The sequence below is a fragment of the Nannospalax galili genome, unplaced genomic scaffold (genome assembly GCF_000622305.1).
Source record: "Nannospalax galili isolate Female #2095 unplaced genomic scaffold, S.galili_v1.0 scaffold88, whole genome shotgun sequence".
Lineage (NCBI taxonomy): Eukaryota > Metazoa > Chordata > Mammalia > Rodentia > Spalacidae > Nannospalax > Nannospalax galili.
In genome coordinates, this window is record NW_008358908.1 from 1,140,768 (window position 1) to 1,152,609 (window position 11,842).

An 11,842-nucleotide genomic window follows, 5' to 3' on the forward strand; every position below is an offset into this window, starting at 1 on the left:
AGGTGATACCAGAATTCTGACAAGCAAAACAAGCCATGCAGATTTGAAACCCCGCATTGTTTCCTTTCTTAAAGTGACAACTGCTCCGAAGTTTCCTTTGGCAGATACCTGGGTTCCACTCCAGATTCCTGAGTTTTACTTGGGAGTTATATTTCAAAATTTATGTTCCATTTGGCACTAATGTATATATTTTATATGTGAATTTATTGAAAAATATTAAATGTTACTGGCCTAGTTAGATAAAGGTATTTTTATAAATATTTATGCACAGCTTTCATTACATATGGTATTTTTAAAAGTACAAATATGTGTGTATATATATTTATAAAATACCACATGAAAAATTCCTTTTGCACACATAAAAACATTCCTTACACATATGTCTTATGTGTAATTTTTTTGTTTGCATCTATTGTTAGCTGATGTTAAAAGCACTGTATTTCCACATGTCTAAGTAAATAATTTCTTTTACAGTTTGTGCACATAGAGTGGCAGGTGGTTGGAGGTAAGAATTTTGTTCCAAAATCCTGTTTTCACTTTTATGTACTGTTTCTGATAGTTTAAAGAATTTGTGTCCCTCTCTATCATTTTAAAATGAGACTTTACCTTAAACAATTTATTCATAAGCCCCCTCCTTCTGTTCTTCAAAGGCCTGTGCTGCTGGTCTGACTTATTCTGGTTTCTTTGATGCCTCGTGTTATTTATTTGTCCTGAATACCTCCGTAAGGAGAGCTGCCCTCATGTAGTGAATTTTCTTTCCAAATGACTTCATTTCCTGGGTTAGCTATGGTAGCTGTTAGGTTTGATGGGTTTAGATGTCAACATGAAAAATCTGTGGTAATCTTGGAAGCCTAATTGAGACTAATATTTGTATCATACCTGCCAGGACCAACATTAGACTACTCTTCTATTGGTCCTGATCCTGGAGAAGGGCTAAGAGGTGCTGGCAGTGTTCTAAAACCAATCTACCCAAGGGACAGAGAACAACAGTGTATGCTATGCAAGCAGGATCTGACCATACCTGCTCGGAGTATGATCTGGGGACCAACAGCCACCTTAGATGCAGCCACCCCAGATGTGGCCTACCTTGGTCTACTCAGTAGAAATGTTCTTTTGAATGAAATGTGAGTGTTTTGCACACCTTTTTAGCATTCAGGAAACACTGATCAAGAATTGTGTTTCTTTATCTTTTGAATCACAGACTCATTTTAAAATTTCATAGGTATGATTATGCACCCCTATAATCCCAGCACTTGGGAGGCTGATGCAAGAGTATTGAAAATTAAAAGCCAGCCTTGCTTTCATAGGGAGACCCTGTCTTTAAGCAGAAATTTTTATAAATTAATTAATTTTTTAAAAAATCACACAGGATCATGAACACGCTTCTTAGGAAAACATACAAAATTATACATGAAGTCTCTTGTGTAATTCCAGTGTTCTTCTGAAGACAAATCTACTGCAGGCAAGGAAATCTGAAATTAGACCCCCAATCATGAAAGAAGGCGAGCCACCCAGTGTCTTCAGCCAGAGAAATCCTTAGAGGAAGCAGAGTCATACGTGAGCCTTGAATGTAGAGCAATGGGATAGGGAGAGGAGCAATGAGAGCCATTTCAGGGAGGTGGAATGTATATGTGAAGGGGCCCATGAGGGGAAACACCAGGTATCTTTTCATATGTGTTATTGTGAAGCGGAATGAGAAGATTGTTGTTTCATAACAAGTTTCTTCCCCTCCACACTCCCTTTCTCTACCTTTTTCCCTCCTTCCTTCCCTCCCTCCCTTGCTTTGAGACAGGATCTTATGTAGCCCAGGCTGACCTCAGACGCCCTGTGTAGACAAAATGACCTTGAATTTTTGATCCTCCTGCCTCAGCTTCCAGAATGCTAGAACTCCAGGCATGCACCACCAAGCCTGGCTCATAGCAGATTTTCTTTGCAATTCCTTATCATCTGTTTAACCTCCAAAAAAATGAAACCAGACTGTAGACTGGTTTTCATTCCGCTGGTGTGTCTAGGAAAGGCACCCAAGAACTCTGTGTCATGGAGTTTCACATGAGACGTCATTTCTCATTACTAGCTCACTTTTCACTCAGCCTTGGCCATGTCAGACATCAAGCTGCTCCACAGCTCATTCCAGGGGATCTCTGCCCTGACCTGTCTGGAACACTTCTTCCCCAAAGCATCTAAGATTTCCTTCTGTGTTCATTAAGATCTTTTTTCAAATGAGATTTCAAGGGTGAGGCTTTCGCTTCCCTAAAATAGCAGCCCCACCCAAATTCCCATTCCCTGAATAAGGCAGAAAGAGTAATTTCTTCATTACCTGACATGACATCATATTTATTTATAATCTGAGTTATGGCCTGTTTTCTGTAATGGATAGACTTAATGTACTGTTGTAGGATCCGTATCTAACACAGGGTCTGGCACATAGTAGGCATTCAGTAATAATTGCTGAATAAATAAGACCCTACTGGCAATCAGCAATAAGTAGAAAAGTCTTATTTATAAACTGCATAGCTACAGGATAATATATTAAGCATTCCTGGGATATACCGCACGTATGCTGAGACTGAAATTTCAATCTCTTCTCTTTAGTCAAACTGAACAAGAAATACAGAACACATGGAACATTTTAAGTTCTAAAATTCAAACGTTTTAAAGTAAGGCTTACAAAAAATGTCTTTATAGTCCATGTATAATGCATAACTATTTTTCTTTTGGCAAAGCTGAAACGTACTCGTGTGTGCTCAGCTGGGTTTTCCTCCCCAAATACCACATTCAGGCTTGACCTGAAGCACGCTCTTGATTATACCTCCAAGTCAGATCTAAGAAAAAAAATGTAAGAAACTAGACGGTTGAACTTTTTTTTCTGGACAGTGCGGGGGATGAAACCCAGGGCACATGCTAGGCACATATTTTCCCACTGAGCTATACCTCCAGATTGACAAAAACATTTTAGCTGGGCATGGTGGTGCATGCCTTTGATCCCAGCACTCATGAGGCTGAGGCAGGCGGACCTCTTTGAGTTAAAGGCCAACTTGGTCTATATAGTGAGTTCCAGGCCAGCTGGCTTTATAGGGAGACCCTGTCTCAAAAAGATTAAAAAAAAAAAAAAGTATTTTGAGTCTTTACTTGTGGCTTTAAAATTCCCTTTTGCTACCTGATTAGAAGTGCACCCAATTGCACCCACAAGGAAATACACTAATCTGTGCTAATGAATTTGCTTGACTAGTTACTGAAAGCTAAGAAACTCTCTAACCAGTGATTTTCTTTAAAGAAGTTCAAGTCACATTTTCGTTAGGAGCCTTGAGTTTCACCTAATCAATGCAGCAGGAATATGAGACTACGTTAGATTGTAGACTGCAGGCCTAGAGTATGGTTCTAAACAGGACAGAAACTCACTCATGGTAACTGCCAAACTCTAGGGCTTTGTGGGCATCTGTATGAGCTCTTTAACTCAGGTTCAGCACCAATTCAATTTGTGGATAAGACCTTCAAATACAGATGCAGGCATGATCAAGTCATTAGTGGAAAGTGCTGATAAAGAGCATTACGTGAGATTTCTATACCCTCTACTGCTTTTAAAAACCCTTTTACAAGTATCTTGTGCCATCCTCATTATGGATAATTTTGTCTCTGTTGGGTAGGTGAGATGCTGTTACACCTTCACTCTCTAACAGGGATTTTAGGCAACTTAAGAGTTATTATGAGCCATTCCTCTGGCCTGTCATCTGGCCTGGTATAATTGATGGAGTCTTCGCTATTATGGTCTACCTAATGTGCCCTTCCTCCAAATGCCTTCATGCCTCCCTCTTAGCTTTCTTCAGGTTTCTGATTAAAAGTTAGCTCTTCCAACACATCCTCTAAAGTCTTGACCCTCTTTATCCCATTCCCCTCCCATTCTTCTCCATAGGCCTTAACACCTGCCATATTGACCACATATTTGTTTATTGTCTCCTCTGGCCTCACATCATGTGTATATAAATTACAGGAGGACAGAAATAAAATCTTTGATCAGTACTTGGCACACAGTAAGAATTTAAGTGCTTTTGAATGAGTGACTGAATCCCCAGTACTTAGTGCAAGCCACATGATAAGCATTTGTTGAACAAAACAATGCTTTGAATGAAAGATCTGTGATTCACTCAAGGTCATACCATTACTTGCTTTATCTACATGTCAGTCCCTACACATTCTTTCTCTGAGCCTTCTTCATTTGTATACCTGATTACAAATCTAGATTATTATATTCTCAACAAAACTTATTTGGTGTATGATAATGTGCATGGTAGTGATAAGAGCAACTCCGAGGTGAGCAGGAAGCAGATTATTCCAGTTCTGGAGTAGAAATGAGTTGAAAAGAGAGAAGAGATGTCTGCAGTGACAATCCTTCGCCTTCATCCATTCATAGGTGCAGAGGAGACATAGTGGTAAGCCTTCCCCAACACAAAACAAACACACTTGCAGGTACATGTGGTCTTCAAGGTCTCTCTGCTGTCAGGGTCTCTTATTTTTGTTAGCCAGTATCAGAAATTCCTGTGTACAAAGAACAGCTCATCTTCTGAGAGCTAATTACAGTTCACTGAACTTGTTTTTGGGTTCTGTTTGTTTGTTTTTTGAGACAGGGTCCCTCAATTGGCCTAGAACTCACTTTGTAGACTAGGTTGACCTCCATCTCACAGATATTCTGCCTTCTATTTCCCGAGTGCTGGGATTAAAGTCATGTGCCACTAGGCCAGGCATAGGTCACTGAACTTGGACTTTGGACTCTTCTAAAAAGAACCAGGAAATGAACTATAGAAGCCATGCAGGACTGTCCTGGCATTTATATCACAGAGAACACTATCCAAATATTTGTGGATAATACCTTCAAATATAGATGCAGGTACAATCTGATTGCTATTGGAAACCGGTAACTAAGAGATACTTGTGAACCACAACTGACAGTGTTTGTAAATCACACCTCCTTCTCAGGGCCCCAAGGTAGTTTTCTTGGGGACATGAATCTCTGCTACAGCTCACCTTGCTGGAATGGATAATTGTAGATTTTTACCCTGCCATTGCTTCTCTAGAAACAACTGTGATGTTTTCCTCAAGAAGGATAGCAACAGACCAGTGGGTGTGTGACCTTGACCTGGCCACTGACTGAACAGGTTGGAGCAGAATGGGAGGGAGCTATGTCCTATATTCATCGGGTACCCACATTGTGCCCAGCAACTGAGCTAACACACTGGCACTCTCTTTGGGCTGACCTATATTTCTGTTGTCTTTGCAAATGGTTTGACTAAATATGGAAGCTATGTTCTCAGAAACCTCCAAGTGAGCTCTCCAGGTACGCCTAGGTGCTTCTATCAGCGAATCGGGTCACTTATCTGAGAATCAGGAAATGGTATTCAAATTGGACACCCATATGAGAATTGACACATACAAAAACTTTGCTTTGTATTTTAGCCCAGAAATGCCATTAGATGTATGCAAACACTGAATACTAAACTGCTTCAAGGTGTTAGTTCTCTGAGACCCTACATAAAAATCTTTATTCCTAAGAATGACCTGGGATTTCCTTGCGTTGTTAACATCTTTATGCTGTTTCTAATCATGAGTTTGTTTAGAAAGAAAGGATAATAATTGTATGTATCCATTGAGTTGTGATTTACATAGATTTGCTTTGTTAGTGAACATGTTCTAACATTCTCATTGCTGTTCAACTTATATTTGTTGAATACCAGAATGTCAGGCACTGTGACAGGCTCTCTGAAGAAGGTGAATACAAAATGGACTATATACTTCATACACATAGGCTGTTTAAATTTGTAGAGATAATAAAACAAGCACACAACTGACTCTGTTGCAAGACAATATACAATAAATATAATTAATTCTGTGTTTTCCAAATGCCTAACAGGAACACGTATTCCGATACGTTATCTGATAATAATGCTGAAATTAGGACGACATGGATCATCAGGGATGTTTGGCATTGTGATACTGACACTTCGCTGTGCATTAATAGTTTGGAAGCTTTTCCCTTTGAAATGGAGCTGAAAGTGGGACCTCTGATGCACATTCTTGGTGTGGCTGTTTCTGGTGAGCCCTAGTAGGGGGTCTTCCCCCTTAGCACCCCACCCTGTCACCAGAGGGTATTGAAATTCCTTCTTGGCTCTTATGGGCTCTGTTGTGAGCTCAATATTTATGTCTTTCTCAAATTCATATGTTGGGAATCTTAATCCCCAAAGTGATGGTGTTAGGAGGTAGGTGGGGCCTTTGAGAGGTGATTAAAGTCACTAGGATAGAGCCTTTGTGATTAGGATTAGTACTCAGAAAAGAGATACCAGAGAGAACCGTCAGTTCTGCAGTGTGAGAATACTGTGAAAGCAGCTGCTTTCCCGTGAACCACGAAGTGAGCCTCAACTTGGCCTCAACTTTAGACTTTCTAGTCTTTAGAACTGAGAAAAATAAATGTTTGTTGTAAGCCACCCAGTTTCTTGTGTAGTACTTTTGTCATAGCAAACCAAATAGACTGATAGAGTCTAAAAGGCACTGTTGAAACCCAGTTTGCAAGTAAAGAGACTAATTCTGGGTAGAGTAATGAGGATGCCTTGGTTAATATGAGGTGGGTGATTCCTGAACTTTCCATCGTATAGGTCTGAGTGTAGCTACATGTGGCACAGATCTTTACAACCCAGGCAAAATGCCCAGACACAAAAGGTGTCCATGAGGTTTAAGAACTTCATTAGTGAGTTTATAGAGTATGGGGGTTCCAGGTAGAGCGGTGATGGATCTGAGGTTCATCTCTGTCCTCCTGTGGCCTCCTCTTCCTCTATCTTCTCCATTTTCCCCTTCATCCCTTTACAAGTGACTTCCTAGGGTCCTTGTCTTCTCTCTGAGCACTGACTCCCTGGCACTCACAGTGATCTCCCCCCCACCCCGCCCCGTGCACATGTGTGTATCCTCCATTTGACTTATGTTCTTGTGTTCTTCATTTTCAAATAAAAGAACAAAAAAGGCATGTGAGATAATGCTGATGAGAGAGAGAGAGAGAGAGAATATTATAAAAGACATTGCTTATAAAACAAGATTTTTTTCCAGTCATTTAAAAAGATAACCTCCATTAGGGCTTTTGTTGAGTTAGTAGATATAAGATTGGGGTAGAAGGGTTAGGATTCCAACTGGTTAGTTTCAGGCCTACTGAATGGAAAAAATATATTTGAGGAGGACTTAAAAGGATGAATAGGATGCTAACATTGTTATAGGCTGAACCAATCCCCTTCCTCAAATGTTCATGTTCCAACCCTCAAGACTCCAGAATGAATGTACTTGAAGTTAAGAAGAAAGGTGATTAAGGCTAAAAAGATCATATCAATGAACCTAATCCAGTCTGACTCTTGTCCTTATAAGAAGAAATTTAGGGGCTGGAGATTTGGTTCAGCAGTTAACAGCATTGGCTGCTCTTGCAGAGGACCTGGGTTCAGTTTCCAGCACCCACATGGCAGCTGGCAACCATCAGTAACTCCAGTTCCAGGGGATCTTATGCCCTATTCTGACCTCCGTAGGCATTGAACAACACAGGTGAACTTACACACATACAGGCAAAACACTTATACACATATAATAAAAATAAACAAAATATGGGGGCTGGAGAGATGGCTCAATGGTTAAGAGCACTGACTGCTCTGACAGAGGACCCGGGTTCGATTTCCAACACCTACATGGTGGCTAACAACTGTCCGTAACTCCAGTTCCAGAGGATCAGATGCCTTCTGACCTCCACTAGAATTGCATGACACGGGTGCACTTACATACATGCAGGCAATACACTTATATACATAAAATACAAATAATGAAGTATTTTTAAAATAAAATTAAATAAATAAAATATTAAAAATAAAAAATAAAAAAAGAAATTTGGACATACAAGGAGATGGCAGTAAGAAAGTGGCCACCCAGAAGCCAAGAAGAGAGAGCTCAGGGGAAGCCAAACCAGCTGGCACCTTGATCTTAGACCTGAAGTTTCTAGAACTACAAGGAAATAAATTGATTTGCATACTTTAAATCTTCTAGTCTGATAAAATGCACAGTGGTGTTTTGTCATGACAGCATAACAAAACGGAAATGTGAAGCATGAATACACGAATATAAAGATATCAAATAGGATGACGTGCAGTAAGAACAATGGGGACTGGTCAGAGGCTGTTCATGGCCTGTGCTTAAGAATGAGATGGAGCCCAGGCTGGCTGTCACTTTGGGGCCATTTTACCCACCAGTGTTGGTCTATGGGTAACCAGCAAGGTGGAGTCCCTGCGGTAGCTGGATGGAGTGGGCCCCTAGAATTGCTCTGTGGATCCAGCCAGCTTTACAGATGGTGACCTAGTTATACTAAGTGTTTCTATTCTACACTTTAAATTAATGAAAGTTGGTCTTACCTCTTCTGCTGCAAAGAGTTTGCTGTGGCACATGCGTGTGCAAGCAAGTGTGCATACACACTAGTAATTTTTTTTGAAGTTAATCATCTCAAGTATTTAATTATAGAAATGTAAAACCAGTTAACACTGTGGGCTTTTTCTAGAACAGTTAGTAATCCCTTATGTAAACATCTTAGTTCAGTGTTTCCTTTTTTTCCAAAATGATGTTGCTGTTGTCAAAAAGGAGGTTCCACAAAGAGTAGGATGGGAGCCAGGCATGGTGGCTTGTACTTTTAATTACAGCACTTGGGCAGCAGATGCAGGCAGATCTCTGAGTTCAAGGCCTGCTTGGTTTACATATTGTGTTCTAGGTCAGCCAGGGCTACATAGTGAGACCCTGTCTCCAGAAACTAAAAATCCTGAGATGGGAAAGTGCTTTGAATTATGACTGCATAGCTTCCAGAAAAGTACATGCACTGGAGTCAGGCAGCCCCCCCGCCCCAGCTATCCGTCAGCAAGCCATGTGACCTGGGGTCACTACCTTAGCTGTCTAAGCCTTACTTCTTATCTGTAAAAGTGGCAGTGGTGAGGGGAGATTATTACAGCACACATTTTGAAAATGACGTGAAGATTAAGTGAACAATCCTTATGAATGTGACTGCCACCCACCCAGACCTCAAAACCTATATTTATATTTATTTTTCCTACCCTACAAGGACAGCCTCATTCATCTCTGTGTCTCTGGGACCTGAGTAGTTCCTATTACAGATGTCTGTTCAGCAAATGTGCCTTGGATAGATAAAATATCAGGGACAGCCTAGGAGAAAGATAGCACCTAAAGCAGAGAGAAGGAAACAGAATGCAGAGTGCTGGGTGATTAAGAGATAAGGGATTTGTAAATATTTAGATTCTCTGGCAAGCTGAAAGAGTTAAGAGATGGTAAGGGCAGTAAAAGTACAAGATAAATCCTCCACCCCAGAGGGGGTCACACAGGGTCATACAACAAGTGCATCTGTGTGCTTTGCAAAGCATACGGTAACAGGTGCACCGTAGCCATCAATACCAGGAGCCACCACGCCTTCTCGGGGCTTGAGGAAGAAATGTTCGAAGCATCTGGGGAGGCTTCCATGGCTCAGACTGCAGCAATCAGGAAGGGTGAGCAGCCTGAGACAGCTCCAGTGAAAATGGATGGAACAATCAAATCTGTACAAAAAAGAGTGGCTGAAAGTCTTTTTTCATTCTGATGTTCTAATGTCGCCGAGTCTTGCAGACGTTGGAAGGGGCTGTTCTCTCCCAGGCTTAGCAAATTCCTAGAGATAGTCAACAACTTGCTTGGAGTCCTGCCCTTCAAAAGAAAACCAACTAATCTGAAGTCCACACTTCAGTCTCTACTTTTATCAGGCTTTCATTTTGTAAACCCAAGATCTCGTGTCCTAATCACTCCAGGCCAGGGCCAGATAAACTCCCTGGCTTCAGACTGTTGAAATTAATGAAGGTCCCAGTGAGATTGCTCAGAGGGTAAAGACCTTGGTTGGCAAGCCTAAAGGCCTGTTTTGAGAGAGCTATATGTCTAAAACTTCTATTATGGCCATTTGTCTCTCTTTGTGTCTCTCTCATCGTGTCTGATTAAAAGAATTTTACACTGTGAAAAGGAGCCAGAGTTTTTAGTTTATGTAACTTTTTGTCTTTTAATTTGAGAAGAGAACACAGAAATGAGTCAAATGGAGAATTCAAGTAGAAGGTTCCTACCTCCCACATCACATTTCTGATAGGACCCTAGAGAACACCTCTTCACTATTAGCATAGAACCACTTTGAATTGTCCATAATGGTCTGTGCCAGTGACTCAAGTCTCTTGTTTAAGTTTCGATTTTAATGACAAGGTTTTAGTATTTTAAACAGTGTTCAAATTGCAATGTGATATTAAAACACCAACTAGAGCAGGAACCCTCCCCCAAACAAAACAATTAGCTATTAAGGGTCTAAAGAACTTTTTAAGAGAGTAGAAACTCTTTCATTTATCGCTGGTATGAATTCAAAATGGCCACAGCTGTAGAAACCAGTTTGGCATCCCTTTAAGAAGTTAAACTATGTCACCAGCAGACAGACCTACCACTCATACCTCTTAAGTATTTACCCCAAAGCTGAGATTCTACCTCTACACCAAGACTAGCATTAGAATGTTTATAACAGTTTTGTTCATGACTACCCCAAACTAGAAGCACACTAGGTGACTGGCTAAATAAACTTCAATATATCCATTCAATAGAAAGAGTTATCAAATCACTCAAAAGTGATGATGCTACATGCATGCTGCTAAGTCAAAGAACCCAGTATTAAAAGGTTACACACTGTATAACCTTACCTATATAACATTCTGGAAAGGCAAAAATTCTTATAGAGAGACAAAATAGATCGACAGTTTCTAGAGACTCTGGACGAAAGGAAGCATTAAGTAGGTAAAGCCCTGGATACTTTATTAAGACAGTGAAACTTCTTTTTGATATCACCCAGGTAGATGCATGATACTATGAACTTGTTAAAGCCATAGAACTTTACAAAACAAAGACAAACTTTATGCAAAAATTTTTTTTAACATTTTTTTTATTTTAAATTTTCTTTTTTACAATTAAAGTTACAGTTTTAACAATATGCAAAATATTACAGTAATTCAGATTTTTTGGCATAATGATTACAGATTTGATAAATACATTTTATATCTCATAATAGCGATGAGGATTATACAAAAGCTATTAAAACAATTATGAGAATAAATTCTATTGTCACTTAAGTATCTAAAGCTATTTTCCTTTGCGTTCTTCCAGAATGATTTGTTCTTATTCTTTACCTTAATTTGAGGGACTTCAAGAAGATACTTGTTTTTTTTTTTTTTTTCCATACAGAAGAATTCATTCCAAGGCAATTGACATTGAGACGTTTTCACATGCATTTCTAATCTCTATATACATGACTATCACTGGTCACAGTCACCCACCTTCTGAGCTCCTCAGCATCTGAGCATGAATACAAACTCGTCAGATAGACAGCCTTCCTCTCCCACTAGAGGCTCCATACTCTGCCATCCCTGTCACTGTCCACTGTGTTGTCAGCACCCTCATCCATTCCCCCCTGTCTGCCCTTCTGGTAAATCTAGTCAGCCAGAGGTCCCTGTTCCAGGAGGGTCAGCTGTTCCTCATCTATGGCAATCCATTGTCAGTATTTCTTTGGATAGAACTGGGATCTGCTATTCATTTTTCCAGTAGTATGTTGGGTTACTGCCTGGAAGAGCCTTTATCTATCCTAACCGAACTCCACTGAAGGTATCGCCTGTCTGGCTTTGCTGTTTGTCGAGTAACTTTTAGTTATGTATATGTATGCTCTTATGATATTATGTTGGCCCCTTTAATCTTTGGTTATACTTCCCTTTTGGGTGTTTAAGGACAT